Genomic DNA, 20,252 nt, shown 5'->3' with positions numbered 1-20,252 from the left:
GCCTTCATTACTCTGCTAGCTGCTCAACAGCGACACTACTCCTTCTAACCAGGGACTGCAAAATAAAGTTATGCCAGAGGACTTTGAGTTCACTTCTTCTTTTGTAACATAATGCAACACATTTTTAGTTTCTTCATCTCTAAAGTCATAAAAGAAGCTGCTGTCACTCTGCTGACAGAAAACAGATTTCTCTTCTCATTCCCACTCTCAAGATACTTCCAAGTCTTTTCAAGTTGAATCTGAACTAGTTTACAGATTGTTATTGGTTTAATGTAATGGTTGAGCTCTTAAAAATCTGACATATTTATATGAAGAAAATAGAACAGTTTTACTTCTCTTTCTAATATCTGAATATTAAATGTATTGCTATATGCTTTAATTCTCCAAGGTTCAAATCTCAGTAAAACAGTTTCTTACATTTTTCATTTTTTTTATATTTATATATAACTTTGAATCTTACCAAATTTCTCCCAGCTTCTAATTGAAATTAGCCATAAGTGAAGACTGGCACGTGCTATACTCCTCAAAATCACTTTGCCGTGTTATTCCACCTGATGTACATGGGTTTGGTACAACATTTTTGGTGTTGTCACAAGACTGCTACCCTTGTGAGCAGCTCTGTGATTGAAGAGTTAGTGTGGTTTACTAAAAATGAAAGATGAAGCACTGAATTTCACAAAATTGTAAATCATACCACAATTAACTGAAAATGTCCATGCCAAGCACGTGCCAAGACACAAACTCATATGATTAAAGGAGAAAGCATCAACCTTTTAACACTGCCTAGATTTTATATCACAACCATAATGTTGTTTACACCAAATATTATTATTTGACTATGAAAAGGGAGAGTTTGCTTTGTTTAAAAGTAGACATACACCCAAGGAAAACCGAGGGAAATTACTGGCCTGTAGGTTTAGGCAGGAAGAGCATTGGTCACACCCTCAGTAATGTCTGGATATCTGTGAAACCCATAAGAAATACTCAGAGTTTTTAGAAAGAAGAATCTCTGTACTGGTTTGCAGATTAACTTTATAATCTTGCAATGAGTTTCACTGATCCTTCAATTCATATGAACAATAACTTTCAAAGAATGTTAGAAATAATGAAGTTATGATGAAGCACAAATAGGGAAAGTATGCCAAACCTCAGCCTGAGGTGCCTGGCAAGTCACAGAAACATTTTTACATGCTGAAACTAGCAGGGGAGTTGAATAATTGATTGGAAAAATTCAGAGAAAATAAACTTGCATTGGAAAATATAATTTTGTGCCCAGGGGGTTTCACTCAGAAAGTTCACTTGGTGTTCAAGCACTCCACTCCAGACAATTCATGTCCAGGAGCAGGAGTAGCACCTCTGTGCCCTGTCCGAGCTAGAAGTCTTGTCAGCTCATTAACTTGAGCTCTATATCACATGAAAGCAGCTTCCTGGCCCTCTGATCTGAGCAAGCCTTCCCACACCAGTGTGGCACAGCCTAGTGCTCCCAACCCAGGCACACTTCCCTCACCCCAAGCTGCCTCCCCTTCAGCTGCATCTGCCTCAAGAAAACAGATGAGCCCTCACTGCTGAGCCTTTTAATGGAATCTCACATTCCCATGTATTATAGAGAGTAAGACAGACCCTATTAGAGCTCATTTGGAGCATTTCCTCAAAGAGGAATCTTACTGTGCTTCACTCCTGTCGCAATTCATCAATGTTGATTTTTTTAAACTGGTGTCCATTGTATTTATTCATTGACTTTTTCAATATTTACACAGGATGTAATGATCTACTGATAGTTCATTAAGTGGTTCATTTATCTTGTTACAAATCAAACTAGGAAGTCTCTAGGAAGCATGGCCAGCAGGCCAACGGAGGTAATTCTCCCCCTCTTACTCCACTCCCATTAGACCCAACCTGGAGTATTGAATCCAGCCCTGGAATCCACAACATAAAGATGTGGACCTCTCCTAAGAAGACAGGCTGAGAGAGTTAGGGTTGCTCATCCTGAAGAAGGCTCCAGGAAACCTTGCAGCATTCTTCCAGCACCTGAAGGGGCCTACAAGAAAAGTGAAGAGGGACTTTTCACAACGGCTTGCACTGATAGGATATGGGGGAATGGCTTTAAGATGAAGCAGGTCTAGGTCAGCTATTAGGAAGAAATTCTTTGCTGTGAAGGTTGTGAGGCACTGGCACAACTTACCCAGAGCAGTGAAGGATGCCTCATCCCTGGAAGTGCTCAAGGCCAGGTTGGCTCAGGCAACCTGGACTAGTGAAACGTGTCCCTGCCCATTGCAGTGGGTTTGGAACTAGATGATCTTTAAGGTCCCTCCAACCCAAACCATTCAATGAGTCTATGATCTCCAAACTGTTTTACAAGAGCTCATTGACAGAGATTTACAACCTGCAGATCAGTATGCAGGACCAGTGTTTTCAAAATTCCTCCATTCCACATATTTCCAGGAGAAAGTCACATTTTTTAAAACCACAGGTGCAATACAGTCAACGTACCTAGTGTCTGGCAGAGCAGGTTGGAGCACGGATCCTGAGCTGTCCCTGTGCTGGATTGTCCCTGCAGTTCCCATTTGCCTGGCCTCTCTTCTTGCCATGCTCAGCTCATGGCCAGAACAACCAGGTTTCAGTCCTCCTGAGGAATACTGAATGATACAAACAAATATTAGCAGCAAGACTCTCTAAACCCTCTGAAGGGGAAACAAAGGAAGACTCTGTTCACACCATTACACCTCTCTGTATCATCACACAGTGGACCTAAGTTACAGTTCCTTTCTTCTTCACCAGCCACCAGGTTTTCCGATATCAGTCCTTTGGCTGGGTTGGGCTAACTCCTGGACATATTCTAACTAACCCCACTAGAATCAGCCAGATTTTTCCAGTTTTACCTAGATATTATGGAAAAGAACTATGCAGAGTGTTGGTGCAAGGCAATGCAGACATTTTAAGATTATAGTAACAGATATATTCAGTACTTCAGAGTAATCATGTTCACATACTGCTGAAGATAATAAATACATTTTCCTTTGACTAAAGTGGTGATAATATTTTTCAGGGAAAAGCTGGAGATTATTAAAATGCATTGAGATTAATTATTGCATTTATTTTATGGCTTTTTCTTAACTGGTTTGTAAAGTTGAATGTGATAAAATAGCTTCAGAACACTGTATTGAAATGGAAAAAGAAAATCTATTACTTTCACAAGGTTCTCCCTTTTCCAGTAATTATTTGTTGAATTCAGCAGAAGTTAATTAGAAATTTCCAGATTTGTTTCCTAAAAAAATTGATTTGTTTCAGGAAATAAAAAAACTTTGTGTAATTCCAAATTTGTTTAGAAATGAAATTTCATACCTCCGTTTCTTAATGATTACAGCATACATAACCAAGAGTGGCCACTCCTATAACAAATGTTAAGGGGTAAATAATCAAAAATACCCCATATGTATTATTATTTGATTTTTAAAAATTCTTAGTTCAGGTATTTAAACTTGTTAGTCAGTGACACTTAGGTGCCACAGACATGTACAATTTTCCCTGCGTAAAGCAGAAATTCTCACCTAGACCTAATTAAGACTTGCATCTGAATGCACAAGGGAACACTCACCCAACACCACATCCAACCCCAGCTTGAACCTGGACAGCCTGGGGGACACTGGGAGCAGCAAACTACAGAGGGTCAGGAGATGAGTGCCTTTGCTACTCCTTGCTCTCACATGCTCAGAGACCAGTGACACTTTTGAGAGTCAAAATTAACAAGACTTGGCATCACAATATTATTTTTTTCTTCCTCTTTTTCTCCAAAATGATTCTGCCCTCTAGTCTTACACACACAAACATATGTCCTTATGCTGTGGAGTCCATGGAATATTCAGCCTGGCTTAAGGAGGGACAGAGGAGTAAAGAGTTCAGTTTTGTCATCCTCTGTCTCACTGGTGTGTACTTTATTCTGCAAGTGCTTCAGCTGGGGCCAACAAATCTGCATGCACAGAGTAGAGCACTAATCAGGTCAAATAAGATTAAATAAGGCTGGCAGATTCAGGTCACACCAAAGGTAAAAATATGAATTATTTTTCAGAAATAAGAAATTCGGTACCATAAAATAGGAAAAGACAATACATATTTGACAAAATTTTGGATGAAGGGACAAGCCTTGTAGACCACTAACAGCTAGCAAAGACCATTGATGCCACAAGCTCCATGGCTGGAAGCTTCATCTCAATGGGAGCACTGAGACAACCAGAACAACCTGCACAAAATCACTACCTGAGGAAGTACCACCCTCACTGATTTCTTTGATTTAGAAATTATTCCTGTGCTCTAGTCAGCCAGGTAATTGTTTTACAAAAAGAATTACTAGTATCAGAACTTCAGCAGCTCTGAAATGTCCCTCTGCAAGCAAACAACTAACTCTTCCACCCACTCAGTACACCCCCACTTGTGAATTGCAATTAGCATTGCAAACATCTTTCCCTTTTCAGAACTATCGATTGTGTTATTAAATAGCAGCAGAGAGTTTAAATGCTTGGAAATCTGCTTTAGCTTCCATTCTCTGTTATCTATCTACCTACCAAACTGTCTATCAATTATCTATCTATCTATCTATCTATCATTAAAAAAAAAAAAAATCCAGTTATATACAGATTCTACCATTACACAACTGTTGCGGTGGCCTTGGCACAGTTGAGCGCCTCAGGTTCAGGATGCCATGGCAAAGCCCCTGAGGAGTCATGGATTTGAGTAAGCTCCTTGGTCACAGTGACCTGAAAAAGCACTCCCATGGACCTTTGCCACAAGAATAGTTAATATGCACCAGCATGCTTGACAATTGACCCTGCTTCTCTCCCCTCCCCTATTCCATATAAGGTTTTGTTCTAGAAGTTTCTCCTTTGTTCTCCAGTTAAGTTGTTAGCCATTGGTTCTTTTGGATTTTGTACCCTCCCCCTCTGTGCCCCTATTGGACAAACCCTGTGTCAGTCATCTGTTCTATGTACCCCATTGGCCGTCTCTCGTTTCCCCACCCCTTTTCCATTACTTTAAAAGCTGCTGCACAGCACAGAGCAGAGCCATTTTGAGCTCCTCCCTACCTGCCATCCTGACCTCCCTGCCTGACCCTCAATAAACCCTTCTTCGACCCAGCTCAGAATTGCCTACGTTTCTTGCTTTTGCCATCTGATCTCCGACCTCCGCAGCTCCTGTAAGAGCACAGCTTTTTCTATCCTTCCACCCGCTGCCCCGAAGGGCGAGCCGCTGCTGCCTGGGGAAGGCCTTGCAGTCCTGTCACCCTGATTCTGAACTGAGTCAACGGGTCCCAGAGATCTGACACACAACCATTGCACAACCTTCTAGATATGGGCAATATATATTATACTACAGGTATTAGCCCAGCTCACCTTGTGTGAGTCTCTGTTTTTCCTACTTACTACCTTGCCTTTTTGGTTCCTGGATATATAGATATGTATGGATGTATTGGTTTTAAGGAGGCAGAAAGAGATATTAGATATATAGTTGCTCTTACAGGCAGACATTGCTTTTAAGGATGAAAAGAAGAATGTGTTATGATTAACAGGAGTTCAGAAAATTGCAGTGTTAGGCAGTGAGCAAAACACCACATTGGTATTCGTATATTCTTAATATACTTGTGCTATCCTGGTATAAACCCAGAAATTTACCACACACTGCAAGATGATAGCAAACATCCTCTATAATCCTGTGTAGGCCCAGTGGTGGAGCTGAGAGGTGAAGCAGAAAGACTAAGAAGCATTAGGACTCTGAGGAAGAGATTGAGCTGGAGCCTCACTCTGCCATCCTTCCACAAATGCACTCACCATCCACGTCACAAGAAGCAATGGATCCCCTGCCCTCTCACCACCAGGTAGAAGAGGGGGACCTTAGAGATGGAGGGAAATGGAAACAGGTTTTTGCTTGGGGGTACCAGGCAGAACCTCTCCCAGACTACCTCACCTCTCCAGGTGCCCTTGTAGAGTAGGTGTGAGGCCTTGGAATCTGAGGAGCAGGGAAATTAGAATGTGGATAAAGGTTCATCCAGGCTGGAGGGGTCACCTAGGGCAGAGCAGCCTATGCCCCACATCACAACCTCCTCAATTAAGAAAAAAGATAAAGGAGTAAATACCTGAACAGAAAATAGAAGGTGACACCCTTTTGAAAGGAATGGAGGGCCCAATATGCTGACTAGACCCAACCTGCTACTCATCGTCATCTTTGAAAGGTCATGGGAATCATGAGAGTGCTTGAGAACTGGAAGAAAGAAAATGTCATTCCAGTCTTCAAAAAAGGACAAGAAGGAGAAGCCAGGAGCTACTGGCCAGTCAGCCACAACTCAGTCCCTGGAATGGCAATGGAGCAGAGAGGAAAGCAGTGGATACTGGTTATCTCAACTTCAGAAGGGTTTTTAATGCTGTCTCTCACAATATCCTCATAGACAAACTCAGGAAGTGTGGACTGGATGAGTGGACAGTAAAGTGGATTGAGAGCTGGCTGAGTGACAGGTCCCAGAAGGTAGTGATCAGTGGCACAGGGTCTAGGTTGGAGGCTTGTCACTAGTGGTGCCCCCCAAGGTTAAATACTGGGCCCAGTATTGTTTAACTTATTCATCAATGGCTTGGAGGGAGGGGCAGATGCCTCCTCAGAGCACTGATGCACAAAGCTGGGAGGAGTGGCTGATACCCCACAGGGCTGTGCAGCCCTTCAGAAGGGCCTTGACAGGCTGCAGAGATGGGCAGAGGAACTGTGAAATTCAGCAAAGGCAAATGCAGGTCCTGCAGCTGGGCCAGAACAAGCCCAGGCACCAGCCAGGCTGGGGCTGAGCTGCTGGAGCAGCTCTGCAGAGAAGGGCCTGAGGGTCCTGCTGGACAGTGAGCTGTCCAGGAGCCAGCAGTGCCCTGGGGCCAAGAAGGGCAGTGGGATCCTGGGGGCATTAGGGAGAGCAGTGCCAGCAGGTCAGGAGGTGATCCTGCCCCTCCACTCAGCCCAGTGAGGTGTGTCTGGAGTGCTGTGTCCAGTTCTGGGCTCCTCAGGACAAGAGAGACATGGAGATCCTGGAGTGAGTCCAGAGGAGAGCAACAAAGACAATTAAGGGACTGAAGCATCTCTCTTATGAGTAGAAACTGAGGGAGCTGGGCCTGTTCAGCCCTGAGAAGAGACAACTGAGACAGGACCTCATCAGTGGCTATTTGAAGAGAAGGTGTCAAGAGGACACAGGTTCTTCCTGAGGTTGCCAAGCTTATGACAAGAGGCAACGGACAGAAACTGATGCACATGAAGTTCCACCTGAACATGAGGAAGAACTTCCCTGTGCAGTGACCAAGCACTGGCACAGATTGCCCAGAGAGGTTGTGGACTCTCCCTCACTGGAAATATTCCAGAACCATCTGGACACAATCCTGTGCCTCATGCTCTGGGATGGCCCTGCTTGAGCAGGGAGGTGGAACCAGTTGACCTTCCAGCCTTACCCATTCTGTGATTCTGTGAGATTGCTGTGGCACCACAAAAAGATTCACAAGCTCCGTGTCCAGGAAGGGAGGAGACAGAAAATCGCAATTCAAACAAGTTCTGACACTGGAGGATGAGCAGGGTGTGGAAATCCACACATCAGAAGGGTTTTGTTTATCTCAGTCACAGACAAACTCAAACAAGGCCTTATTTGCATTTGCACAAACAGCACAGTGTGCTACAATAAGCTTCTCTAAATTGATTAGCCGGAGGAGGGGAAAGCAGACCTTCCTAGCAAGTTGCTTTGAAGATTCATTTGCACGCAGGGCCATGATGCAAGGAGCGATCACATCAGGCGGTCCAGAGCAGGGCTGTCCGCTCTGCTCCAGAGGACTGCGCCTCGGGAGAGCCCACAGAGCTAATCCTCAGCTGCAGCTGCAGCTAAAACAGCAGGCAGTTTTTCCTGAAGTGCTTGGGGAACAGATTAGTTTTTGACACAGGTTTACCATGCTTAATTTGATGCTTTCATAGGAGCAGCTCCATCTCTGTAATCAAGAGCTTTTCTCTTTGCTTTCCTATTTTGATTTTAAGCTTGTCTAGCCACAGTATTTTGACAAATGTAGAGTACATCAGCGTTAGGGATTTAATACACTCAAGTGATGTTGCAGACAAGCCATATGCAAACTGAGACAAGTCTGGGAATCCATGGGGTCATGGTGAAGTGCTAGGAACAAAGGGAAAAACTTCACAGGGAGGGATTATTCAGTGGTTTGTGACACAGTTTCAAGCTGAGAGAATCAGCTTCTTTGAAAAAGTCTCACATCATCACATATGTCCTTTCTAATAAAAACATCAGGTAGCCCTATGTTCCACATGTAAAGTACTCAGATAGCTTGCTTATTGACTACACAGTGGTAAATTCTTCATTAAAGCTGGTTTCTAGCTGCATCTCAGAAACTGAATGTTCATTTAAGCGAAAAGTGACCCTGAAACCATTGCTACTGAGCAATCTGACCTTACGTGGGAAAGTCTGCGCAAGTCATCAGACAGATTGCAATAATGTATCTGAGAGGTGAAAGATAAAAGCCCAACTACAGCTGGCTTGGCAAAAAGTGTTCTCACAGGAACATATTGCTCCATCAACACTGCCATTCATAGAAATGTACCAGCTTCAGGCATGGTTTCTAAGATTCTGGGGAGTCAGACAAAATTCTTGAAAATGAGAATTAAAATTTTTTCTTGAACTGAAATGGACTGATCAACTCAGGTCAGAAGAGTGTAATCCCCCAAGAAAACTGCCATGCACACAGCTGGTCTAGGAGGAGAAGAGGAGCTTGAACTTGTGGTTCCTGCATGCCAACAAACTTTTCTAAGTAATTAGCTCAAGACCATTAGTTTCCTAATTGGTTACCTATTCCTTCCGTCTTATATATGCAAATAAGAGGGTAAATTTTCCTGTGATAGGAAACTCAGCTATAATGTTACATCCTAAGGAGAGTAGTTTCAAAGTGTTTGTTTTTCTCTTGAGACCTGATGAGACAGAATCTAATTATTTTCATCTCTATGAGTTCAGGAATTCAATGACCTTTTTATGTATGTATATGAAAGTAAGACCATTCACCATGCAGGCGGTCCCACACTCTTGTATTCTAATCTATAATTTTTCATTGGAACTACATTTCACTACTTTACTTCCAGCACTTCTAGGTGAGCTACATGCCTCAGATTTCAGTCAAGGTAATTTCCAGACAGTGATAATTTTTATCCCCCTGCTTTTACATTGATTTATAGAAACTGTGATGAAAGATTTGGAAAAAAATCTGTTAGTGTTACATAGCTTCTTTTTTTATATCCAGCTCGTTACATTAAGCAAAAAAGATATTAAACTACCACAATGACATCGAACAGCAAGCTGAATTAGATTTGCTTATTGAAAAAAAAATCAGCAGGAATGAATGAATTTATATTTCCTTAAATGTTGCATATGCGCAAATATTCTTAATGTTCAGTGTGCAGGCAATTCAGTAAACCTAGAGCATGCTACAAAACCTCAGCAGCATCTGAAAGGGAATATCACAGAAAAAGGAGTTATGAGTGAAAGATATGCTTGGACAGAAATCACCATTTCCCTGTACAATTACATAGTTTATTACAGCTGATTTTTCACGCAATTAGTAAATTAGATCAGGATGTTCTAAGTTTCTTTTTTCAGCAATCTGCAAAATATTAAAAGCAATAAAATAATAAATCCAGACATTTATACTGAAGTGCCTATGGGGCAAGTTGCCATATTTCAGGCTTACTAAAGACTTTATTGCCAAATCCCAAATTATGGGACTCTGACACAAAATGAATCTTTTTAGTACAGCTGTGTTTATTTTAGTACAGAGTATGCCTACATTTGTGCTTTAGTTCAGATCATGAACGTGCTTTTGAAGGCAGATTGTGCAGTTGCTGCCACTTAGCATGCTTTGATTCATATGATGGAAAGGCCTCAGAGGATACTTTTACAATTAACCAGACTCTTTTCAAATTAAGCCAAATAGGAGGATGGGATTGAGGAACACATTTACTGTCCTCCAGCTGCTATGAGCATTTTGTCCTTTGGACTAGAACAGAGCAAGTTTGAAGTAAAACTCACCTGAAATGGGAAAAAATTGCCCTCAGTGAGTCCTCAGCACCAGCTGGATCTCTTCCTATGGCTCTGAACTTCATACACATGTAGGTACAGCCTCCAGAGACCTACAGTAAGCACCAAAAATTCCTTTCCATTCTTCAGAAGGAAACAAAATTGCAGCCTCAGTGTACTGTGGGTTTCAAGACAAGTGGTTTTGAGCCTCTAATGTACAAGGGAGATCATAAGTTATCTAACTACTAAACCAGAGAAGTTAACCCTGATCTTTCCCAAATAGCTATTAACCTAAAATTATCCTACCAAAAAACACCAGTGACGTTTTAAATCAGGCTGGGGTATGTCATTAGAACAACATTGCTTATGTCACATCATACTCACTGGCTTACATAAAAACCTCTAGAAACAAATATCTCCCTTTTGTCTTTATTTTAGATTGTAAGGCCACTGGCTTAGGGATCACAACATTGTGATACGAGAATGGAAATCCCCATTCTGTTCATGACTTGGACTTGCTGCTGCTTATCAATTCAGCAACATCACCTCCCTGTGAATGTACTTCATGAAAGCTAAGCATGCTGGTCCACACATTTGGCAATTAGGGGTTTCCATCTTCAGTTAAGTTATGCACTGTTACTGAACTGCCTCCCAAGGACAGTCAGTCTCAGTAATACAAAACCTCCTACAACTGATAATGGCATTACTTCAATGTCAAGTACCTAGACTTGTTAAAATATTTTAAATCTAAATTTTAAATCAAACCATAAAAGTTGTACAGGATATTTTAAGTCAAGTAAAAGCCCTACTTCTATTACCTTAGACTTATCTATATCATTTGGTGATTTTATTTATTTTGCTTGAGGATAATGAATAACAGGAGCTACAGCTAGTTTCCACGCAGTCAGATAATGGTTAGTGGTCCCAAGGAGAGAGATCAAGTGAATGTCAGCCCTTACCCCTGTATCCACTCAGGGAAGTTTAGTTGTTACCATAGTCTCGAACAAGTGCAAAGTAGTATGTAGCACATACAAATTGCATAGTTATGTAATTATGCAAATGACACTTGCATGAAATATGTCATCCATAAGAGAAAAAATACCACTAAGCCTTGTGGAAAAGAGTTTCCTGCTTTACAGGAACTAAATTTAGATGCCTAATCTAAACACCAAGACAGCCATTATCTGATTCTGTTTATAATCTAAGCGGGCAATAATTGCACCTGTCTCTGCCGAGGAACAGCATAATTTTCAAAGTAGTGGGTGGAAGCCAGTGATATGCTGGGATTAGGAAATACATGAGCTGGATTGCAAAGTCTTTGATTCTGAATGGAAACAGAAGGAAACTCTGGCACATCAGGGTCAGCAGTTTTCTACCAGCCAGGGCTTTGAGGACATGCTGTGTAGACCATATTCAAATCCTTGCCCACACATAGTAGATCCACTTTTGTACCTTACCAACAGATGCATTTCACAGGCTTTTCTGGATTTGATACAAGGATAGAACCATTCTTGAGATTCCTGAGTCCCCATTGCCTACATTTTCATAAGGTTCTGTGACTGTGTTACTCAACTTCAACATTTCAAATCTTCAGTTCACTTTGCTTTTTTATGTGTGTGGCACAGCAAGCTTTAAGAGGATGACACTGGAGTGCTCTAGCAAAGCCCACCACACCAACACAATCCTCCTGGATATCTCTAAAGCAGCAGGGTGCGTTCCACTTCAATGCCAGGGCCAGCTTGGGAGCTGCTAATGCAAGAACCTGTGTGTAAGAGGCATCTTTCACTGGCCAGCAGCATAGGGCTGACCCTAGGAAGTTGTAGGAAAGTGAGAAACAAATGGTAAAATGGAATGTCTGAAGACTGAAGGTCCTCCCAGGACTTCTTAAGAATAGCAAAGCTGAGGCAGGATTTCTGCCTGCCTGTCATTTAACTTAAATCATAGCTCTTCCCTGACAACACAAGATCAATTTGCAATGCTTTGGAGATTCAGTGTGTATTTGCTTTGCTTGCTTTCTCTTTATTTGGAGAATATAAATGAGGATAGAAAAAAAGATGAAACTTTCCGAGGAAATCTTGTTCCCAAGGCAGAAAGAAAGCAACTGGAATAAAAAAGCCTTCTCTTGATAAGAGATAGGGTGGTATTACAGAGCCATGAACAAAGCACCACTATGTAAAGCAAACTTAACAGTGCCTGATGGGCCGGTCAGGTGTATAAACACGTAGACATCAGAAATCTGCTTACACAGAAACAGAAGTGATGGCATTGAAAAACTTTTCTGAGAATGGATAATTGCTGCAAGGCAGGTACAGAGTTTAATCCAGACTAGGAAAACTGCCTGCACTTTTGGTTTTCCAATGAAGGAACCTGCAAGTGGTAAAGCAGGAGTTATTTCCAACCTAGACAAGCAGACATAGGGAGCAGAAGAAGATGCCTATGAGAGATAGGTGAAATTGCCAAAGAACATTAGGACTGGTTGGGAGTTAAGGCTGAAATAAGTAGCTGTGGAGCAGCTGAACAATCATATCCCACGAGGAGAATTGGTCATGCTCATCTTACAGAGAAGACTCATACACTGAGGAATGACTTACCTTTTTTTGAAAGTGCAAAATGTTCACACTGTAACAGAAGATCCCAAGATGTACATTATCTACAGCAAGAGTGGAAAGCTTAGACCACTTTATCACTACATTACAAGAGAATTTGATATATTCTGTGTAAAGAGACTTTATGATGAATACTTAACATCTTTTGAAAGATGCAGTGTCAAAACCACTAGAACTTCTAGGGGAAAAAAAGAGAGGTTCATGGAAATATCTGTTAAACTTGCTAGTTCTGCTAAGTGGATAAAGTGAAAGGAGAGCCTTATTTACACCATGACAGGTGCAAAGCCAGCTTTCAGTAGGGAGGGGGGAAAAGACATCTCAGTGGGAGACCAGAAAAAAGGCAGGAGAAAAAGGCAAAAGAAAATTATTTAGGACTCGTCCACAGAGCACAAGAAGAAACTAAACTATGAAGACCTGTTCAACTAAACTCCAAAACTCAGTATCTTTTGCTCTTCTGAAGCTGAAACTATAACAACAGGTGCTGCAAACTCTGTCTGTCTTTGTAGTGGTTTTGTGTGGTGAGCAGATGGGTCCATTATAAAATCATCAGCTTGTACACAGCATTTCAGTACAGCTCAGTTATGACCAGTCTATTCCCATGTTTCAATTCCCACTTATTTCCTTCTTTGTAGTGAATGGAGCACACGTAGAGATACAGCAATTAAATTGTCATTCACAAAGGCTGGAATTGAAACACATCTTTCCAACAGAGGCATCTATGCCTGCATTCACATTATTACTTGATCCTTCACTGTTTCCTTTTCAGTGGTTTTACAGTTGCCTAATAATTAGATATTCAGTTAACTGCTAAAAAAACTCCAGGAAACATGATACGAAAAAGAAAAGATAAATGAGAAAGTGGTACATCTGTCTGAGGAAATGCAGAGAAAGCCAAACTCCAGCTGTCTGCATTTATCTGCCTGGACACTGGATGCAGATTGTCCAAAAGCCCCACACTTGCAGAGTGGGTAGAGCTGCACGTCAATTTGCACATCAGAGCTGAGCACGTTAGTTTGCCACCAAGAAAATGTGCTGATCCAGCCTTTTGGCCAGGCTAGCCTCATGTCCCATTAGCCCTGGCCACAGGAGACTTCCTTAGCCTTGCTGTTCCCAGATGAAATTTATTCCTGAAATCTATCCCAGCAAATCACCACAAATTAGTATCTTAATGTCTTAAGCTATAATTAGTTATTTCATTTCCCTTTCACTGACATCCTGCTTTTGAGCAAATTTTGCTTTTGTTGCTAGATAGGAACAGTCTTTTCCATATGTAATGGGTTTTCATTAATTGTTTGTACTGGTGTCCTTTCAAAATCACAGGTCCCAGCATATCTCCAATTAACACCTGGTGACAGTTGTTTTAAAATCTGTTTCTCATGCAAGAGTTGACTGGCCAAAGAGGACAAAGATACTGGCACTGCAGCACAAATAAAGGTGGCAGATCAGGTCCAGAGTAAATGACAACAGTGTCCTTCAGGCTAGGTAAGGAAGGGGAGGACAGGGAACACAGGGGAAGTGAATTTGAGGGGCAGATGGCAATAACTGGTAGAAGCACATGGAGAAAGGACAGATGATCCTCAGGTTCACAAACTCTTCTATATTTCTCGAGGCTTAGCAGCATTCAGCCAGAAGTAGGAGTTCATTTTATTTAAAAAGGTGCTATCTTGGCATTACAGAAATAGACTGTTCTCTGACTGGCATTACATTAATCAGCCTCACTATCACTGCTATACCAAAACTCATCTCTGTAGCTACCTAGGATAAGGCTATAGATATGTAGAATATGGGTCCAGCAGAGCCTGATCAGGGACTGCTGCAGCAGCTGATTTTCTAACAGCAGTAGAGCCAGGCCTGTATTTATCCATCCTGCTGAGCTCTGTGCCCTGCTCCTCAGAAAAGCAGCCTTTGCCATATCCCAACACGACAGATGTATCAAAAGATCTGCTTCTTGGTGACAATGTTGCACAAAATACCAGGTGCAGAACAAGAGATCATATCAAGGAATCGCTTAGTTATCTTCACTCACTCAAAGTCTGTAAAGTAACGATGATGAAGCTAATTAATTGGAGGCAATTAGTGCAGGTATCTGAACAAGGAAGAAAATTGTACAAAATGAAATAGATTGACTTTGGATGTGGTTGTATCTTTTTTTACCTTGTCAAGATAATTTTTATTGAGTTATACATTTCACATCATGGAAAAGATTCAATTCGGTGTGAAAACATTTACATGTAGGCATTCACAGACAAATGCCTAAACTCTGTTTTGAGTTTGCAAATGCTAAGCAGCTCCTTTGGAACAGCTCATTTGGACACCTGCCTGGGATTCAGATGCCTAAACACAGACAACTCCTGTTGTTTGGGTGCTGTGGAGATCCCTGGACCAACCCTTAGCTCATGCTGCAGGGAGTGCTCCTGGACCCCTGATACTGACGAGTCTTGAGCAGACATCTGGGGGACCAAGGGGCACCTCAGAGGGCCCTCAGAACTGTGGCCAACTGATGACTGTCCATAATAGCCTCGCTGAAATTATTTTGACTATCTTGTGTTCAAGAAATGACTGGATGTGGCACTTAGTGCCATGGTCTAGTTGGCACGGTGAGCTCTGGTCAAGGGTAGAACTTGTTGATTTCAGAAGCTTTTTCAACCTAATTGATTCTGTGGTTCTGTGATGTAAAATAATTTTCTGTATCTGTTTCCATCAATACATAGCATGGTTTTGTGCTTAAGTCTGCATACAAATAATGCTCTTGAAAGTAGATGGTCTCTGTCAGCTGAAGTTACAGTTATGTAAATAAGGTCATTTACTGTACCTTTATTAAATCCATGAGCTCTTCCTTTTTTCCAAAAAAAAAAAAAGCAGCAAACAAAACCAAACATAAACCATAATCTGTCACTGCACAAAATTTATTTGTATTTCTGAGTTTTATAAATGAGCTCTCCACATGCCTATCCATTATGGTTTTAGCATTCCTAAAGCCGAATCTCCCAGTTTTTCCCAATTACTATGCCTTGCTTTTTCTCTTGATCTGCACTCTCATTGTATGCTTCAGAATCAGTAGACTGAAACTGTAGATATGATGGAGGATGAAAAATTCAGTATTTGGAGAAACATTTAACTACTGTTTTTCAAAAGCTGTGGTGAAACAAGGAACTAAGACAGTGGTAAGAAGAGAGACCTTCCAAAGTAGAAAGAATTTTCAAAACAAAACACAGGTTTTTCTGAGGGTTACTGTAAAGGGAATCAGAAGCAAGCACAGTAGAGAATTAAACAAGCAAACATCCAGCTTTATGTATTATATGTATCATTAAATATAAATGAATAAATAATGCATTGCATCTTGGTAGCTTTTTTTGGCAAAACGGTGAACTACATGGTCACTGGAACAGGATATAAATACAAAACATTGATTTTAATAAGGCATTTGAAACACCTTGAAATATTCTTACATTCATTGGTTTGGACATACTCAGGGTACCATGCTTTATCTACCTGTAATATCACACTGAGACACTTGACATGGTATTTCCACTATCTTCACATCTGGGAAAATGAGGGGAGCGTGTGTTAGTTTTACTAAGAATAACAATATTTTTCCTTGTGGATGGAACAGCAATCTCTTCTTTTAAAAACCAGCCTAAGAGATCTCCATTATTTATAGTCTCACATTCAGGGCTGCAGAACCCCACTGTTCAAGCATTACCAAAGGTCAACAAGTGCTGGAAAGAATTGTTAACTAATTTGAGTTCCAAATGAGAAGCATGGCAGGGAAATATGTTGAGAAGCAACATAGCCTGTGTCCTTGTCTAAGGCTCTGGAGAGAGACTTGGGAAATTGAAAAGGAGCAGCAAACTGAGCCAAAATCTGCCGTTTGTAATGTGGACATCACTATGTGACTTGATGTCATGAAATCCAGACAGTAATCAATTTCTCAGTTCATGGGAGGAGCCCACAGAGGAGAAACACAAATACCTAAGGCAATGCACTATGCAGCCTCGTGGTACTGTCTGGAAACACTGAAAGAGATACACACTGGGAAAATGCAGAAGAGAAAATCTGATGAATCATACACTGCAGGAGAGATACTTGGTGGAGAAAGGGAACAGAAAGGTAGCAAGGCGGAAAAAATCTGAGGACTATACACAGGAAGAAGGGTCAGAACTGAGACTGTGGTATGCAGTAACAACAAAAAAATAAGCCCCTACTAGCAGCCAGTGCAATTTGCAGCTCTTTTATTAGGTGCTCCACTGTGTGCAGTCTGTAGGACAGAGCTCAAGAGCAGGAAGGCACCAGGGCCCCACTGAGGAACCCATGGGTTTACCAAGTCTGCCTGGGAGATGGCAGGGGTTGGGTGGCCCTTCCTGATGGCATATTCTCAAAAGCACACCCCAAACACTGCCATCTGGCTACCTGCATGCCAGGATGAATTGGAAGGACTCCAGACAAAAGCAAGACAAATGACAAAGAGCTGGAGGGAATGACTTCAAAGGAAAGATTAAATGAGCTAAAATATTCATAGCATGGCTAAGGAACCACTGTAGGTCAGGAGACATGGAATACAGTAACTATGAGGTATTCTTAGGCAGAGGTGTAAACGAAGAGGTCTATCATTGGCAGTAAATAGGGAGGAGGAAGAATTTGTCATATTATTGATATCCTTTTCCGTCAATTTTTGCTTGGTACATGGTAGCTTGACCATACCATCATGGACTGCCAGCAGCAGGAAAGACACAAGCACTGAAAAACAAAACTCTCTTTCTTACAAGGGCACTTTGAATTCCGTTTTATAATTCATTTCATTGCCTCCTCTCCTTTCTTACTGCTCTAGGCCTGGCTCATCATTACACAGGTCTAAGTAACCAGTTCTTCCTGGAACCAAGAATATTTCAACCAGGTACGTTCAAAATAATTTATGAACATTTCTAGAACTGCTACTTCTTCTATGCCTTGTTATTGTAGGGCCAAAGAGTCTTGGAATTCCTTGGGCTCACATAATTTCAATGAAATAATAAATGATATGATTTTTCATAAGAATTCCTCCTCCCAACTGTTTTATGTTGTCATTGTTTTTGATTTTGTTTGTTTGTTTTTTTTTCTGTTCTGTCTTTAGGGTACATGCAGAGACATCTGAAAACAGATACACCCAAGTCTCACTTCTCAGAAGGAGAGTCCTTGTCCTGGCATCAGTTCCCTGTTTAGGTAGATTGTAGGTAATCGGGGGAGGGGGGGCAGAGACTCCAACTGTGCTTTCCATCAGCATTCAATTTGTGCCTAGGACATTTATTTTCTTGCCATTCTCCCCTACGTCCACATACGAGTTTTTCACCTTTGAACTGTTTTCCTTACGTTAGTTTCTTCACTGACTACTAATGATGGTAAGCTTTTCCCAGTAAGGATTCTTTTTCCCAGTAAATCTTTTGAGGATGTCACTCCCACTACACCTTTTCTTCCTTCTCACCCTTTACTCACTGGTGTAATTTACACAGCTCCTTTTGTCTTATCTTTAACACAGAAGGTCAGTACCTAGGCTGCCTATAATCCTACAAGTGAATGTTTAACACTGAGGAAGCTTTTCCTGGATCATGGAAGACTGAGATTCTTCCAGGCAGTAACATTACCCCAAGTGATATGAAAGAGAAAGACACTTGCTTTGCTAACAGGTGTTTTAAAAGTATGAGTTAAGAGCTTCTCATCCTTTCTGTTCAGCAGCCATTTGACCAAGAACTGAAAAAAACATCACTGAATCCCAGAAGTTACAGCTGTGCAAAGCTCACATACTGAGAGTTGCTTTGTCTGCTCTATGCTCTACTCTTTACATTATAGAAGAGCTCCCCACACTACCATTTGCTTTCTTTTTCAGGTCATAAACTCATTTCCATTCATAATGCAAAAAAGGAGTAACACAAGCCAGGGCATGGAAAACTACATTTTAAACCAAAATAAGCCTGTGGATTTTATGACAGGTTGAAAATGTTTAAACGGAACAGCTTTCACTGGAGTTAGCAGCTTGAGTGGTATGAGAAAATTCATGGAAATCTGTTGATTTTGATGAATTTCCCCATATAAAATTGGGTTTGAGTAAGCTTTTTATGGGAGTGGAATGGTGTATTTTGGCAAAGAACCTCTGTATGCTACATATTTATAGCTCTGTGCAATATCATGCATGCATTACAACCAAAATTATATTTCATATTGCGATATTTTATATTGTCAAAAATGAGAATTTATGGGAATTTTATTTTATTTAGAAGTAGAAATAGATGGAATTCTATTTTTTTTTTTTTACAGGATCTGGTAATACTATTTTCCTCCCTTCTTGCTGCTTTCCTGGTGAGCAAGCAATCAAATTTTAAAAGGATAATCTTTTCCCAACCTTTGGCTATAGTTAACAATGCTGCTTAGAGACAGCAGTTTGAAAAGTTACAGTATAATTGATGCAGCATGAAGTGAATCAAGAGGGCAAAGTTGATATGCAGATATTAACATAATCCGCTCCTCACATACCAGAGAAGTTCACATTCTTTCCCAGCATGTGATTTCCTTATAGAAAAATACTTCTCCCTTCATAGCACAGTCCTTTCTTGGAAGCACAAATGACAGCTTTTACATCCTGAAAGACTCTCTAGTCTTCCCTGCTGTCACAGCCTGGACATTTGGAAGAGAAAAAGAAAAATGCCCAAGTTTGGGTTTTTTTTTGCATAGAGAGCAGTCAGCCAACAGCAGCCTCCCCATGCAGCTGTTTCTACACACATACAGAGCCAAAGGCATGAATAAACCTTTTAGCTTCCTAATAACATGTAAACACGCTCAAATCAGTTCTGCATTAGATTACTGATCCTCATTTATGTTACTGCCTGAAAACATTTGAGGGTGGCTCAGAGCAGATTCTTTCTTTTTTTTTTTAAATTTCCTTAATTGTTTGAATAAGCAGACATAAAAGGAAAAGAGCAAATGAATTTGTTCTCTGAAGGGATGAATGCACTGCTAGCTTTCCAGTGGGGCATTTTGTTTCCTCTCTGCAGCAGGCACGCTTGTGAAATTAAAAGATTCCAGAATAAAGTCAAAGGTTTAGAAACCACCTTATTTGAGCTCATGATTAAGCTTTCAGGTGGCCTTTGTTAACACAGCCATTTTCCAAATCTGATCATGCACTTGTGAGATGAACCAGTTTTGAAATATCTCATTTGCCCATGCTCCACCCAGAACTAAGCAGACACATCTGTGGTATCTCACTCTCAAAACCAACCCAGCAAGTTTTTTCTGCTGCTTCAAATAGTCTCTGCATTCAGCATTGGCATCAGTGTGTGAAGAGGAAGGGACAGAAGGATGTTGAAAGGGGACAAAGAAGTCAAGTGTGGTGGGGTTCCTGCCTCAGCACCTCTGCTGGATTCCTACCTGGGGACTACACAGACAGAAAGCTTAGCAGCACTTCCCCATATCTCCAGCTGTACTCACATGGCATATAGGTTCTGCAGCTGTATGTGGCTATTTGCCAGCTAGACACGTCAGAGGAGATCCTATAGGATCTCCTTCCTGACAGCTGTTTTTCAGAAATAGAGCCAGTGTTAATAACAGAA

General features: G+C 41.2%; 1 long non-coding RNA gene across 7 annotated transcripts in view; it reads right to left on the bottom strand.

Moving 5' to 3' along the window:
- LOC146444219 (uncharacterized) overlaps positions 1-20,252 on the bottom strand; it is a 299,825-nt gene that overhangs the window by 133,673 nt on the left and 145,900 nt on the right. For all 7 annotated transcript variants that reach the window (XR_014849725.1, XR_014849722.1, XR_014849723.1 and 4 more), the window contains one exon: positions 10,082-10,277. This is a non-coding gene — a long non-coding RNA (uncharacterized LOC146444219). The remainder of the gene's footprint in view (positions 1-10,081; positions 10,278-20,252) is intronic.

Source organism: Lichenostomus cassidix, chromosome 1 (genome assembly GCF_008360975.1).
Source record: "Lichenostomus cassidix isolate B80296 chromosome 1, HeHo_3.0, whole genome shotgun sequence".
NCBI lineage: Eukaryota > Metazoa > Chordata > Aves > Passeriformes > Meliphagidae > Lichenostomus > Lichenostomus cassidix.
This window is presented reverse-complemented; position numbering and strand designations above follow the sequence as displayed.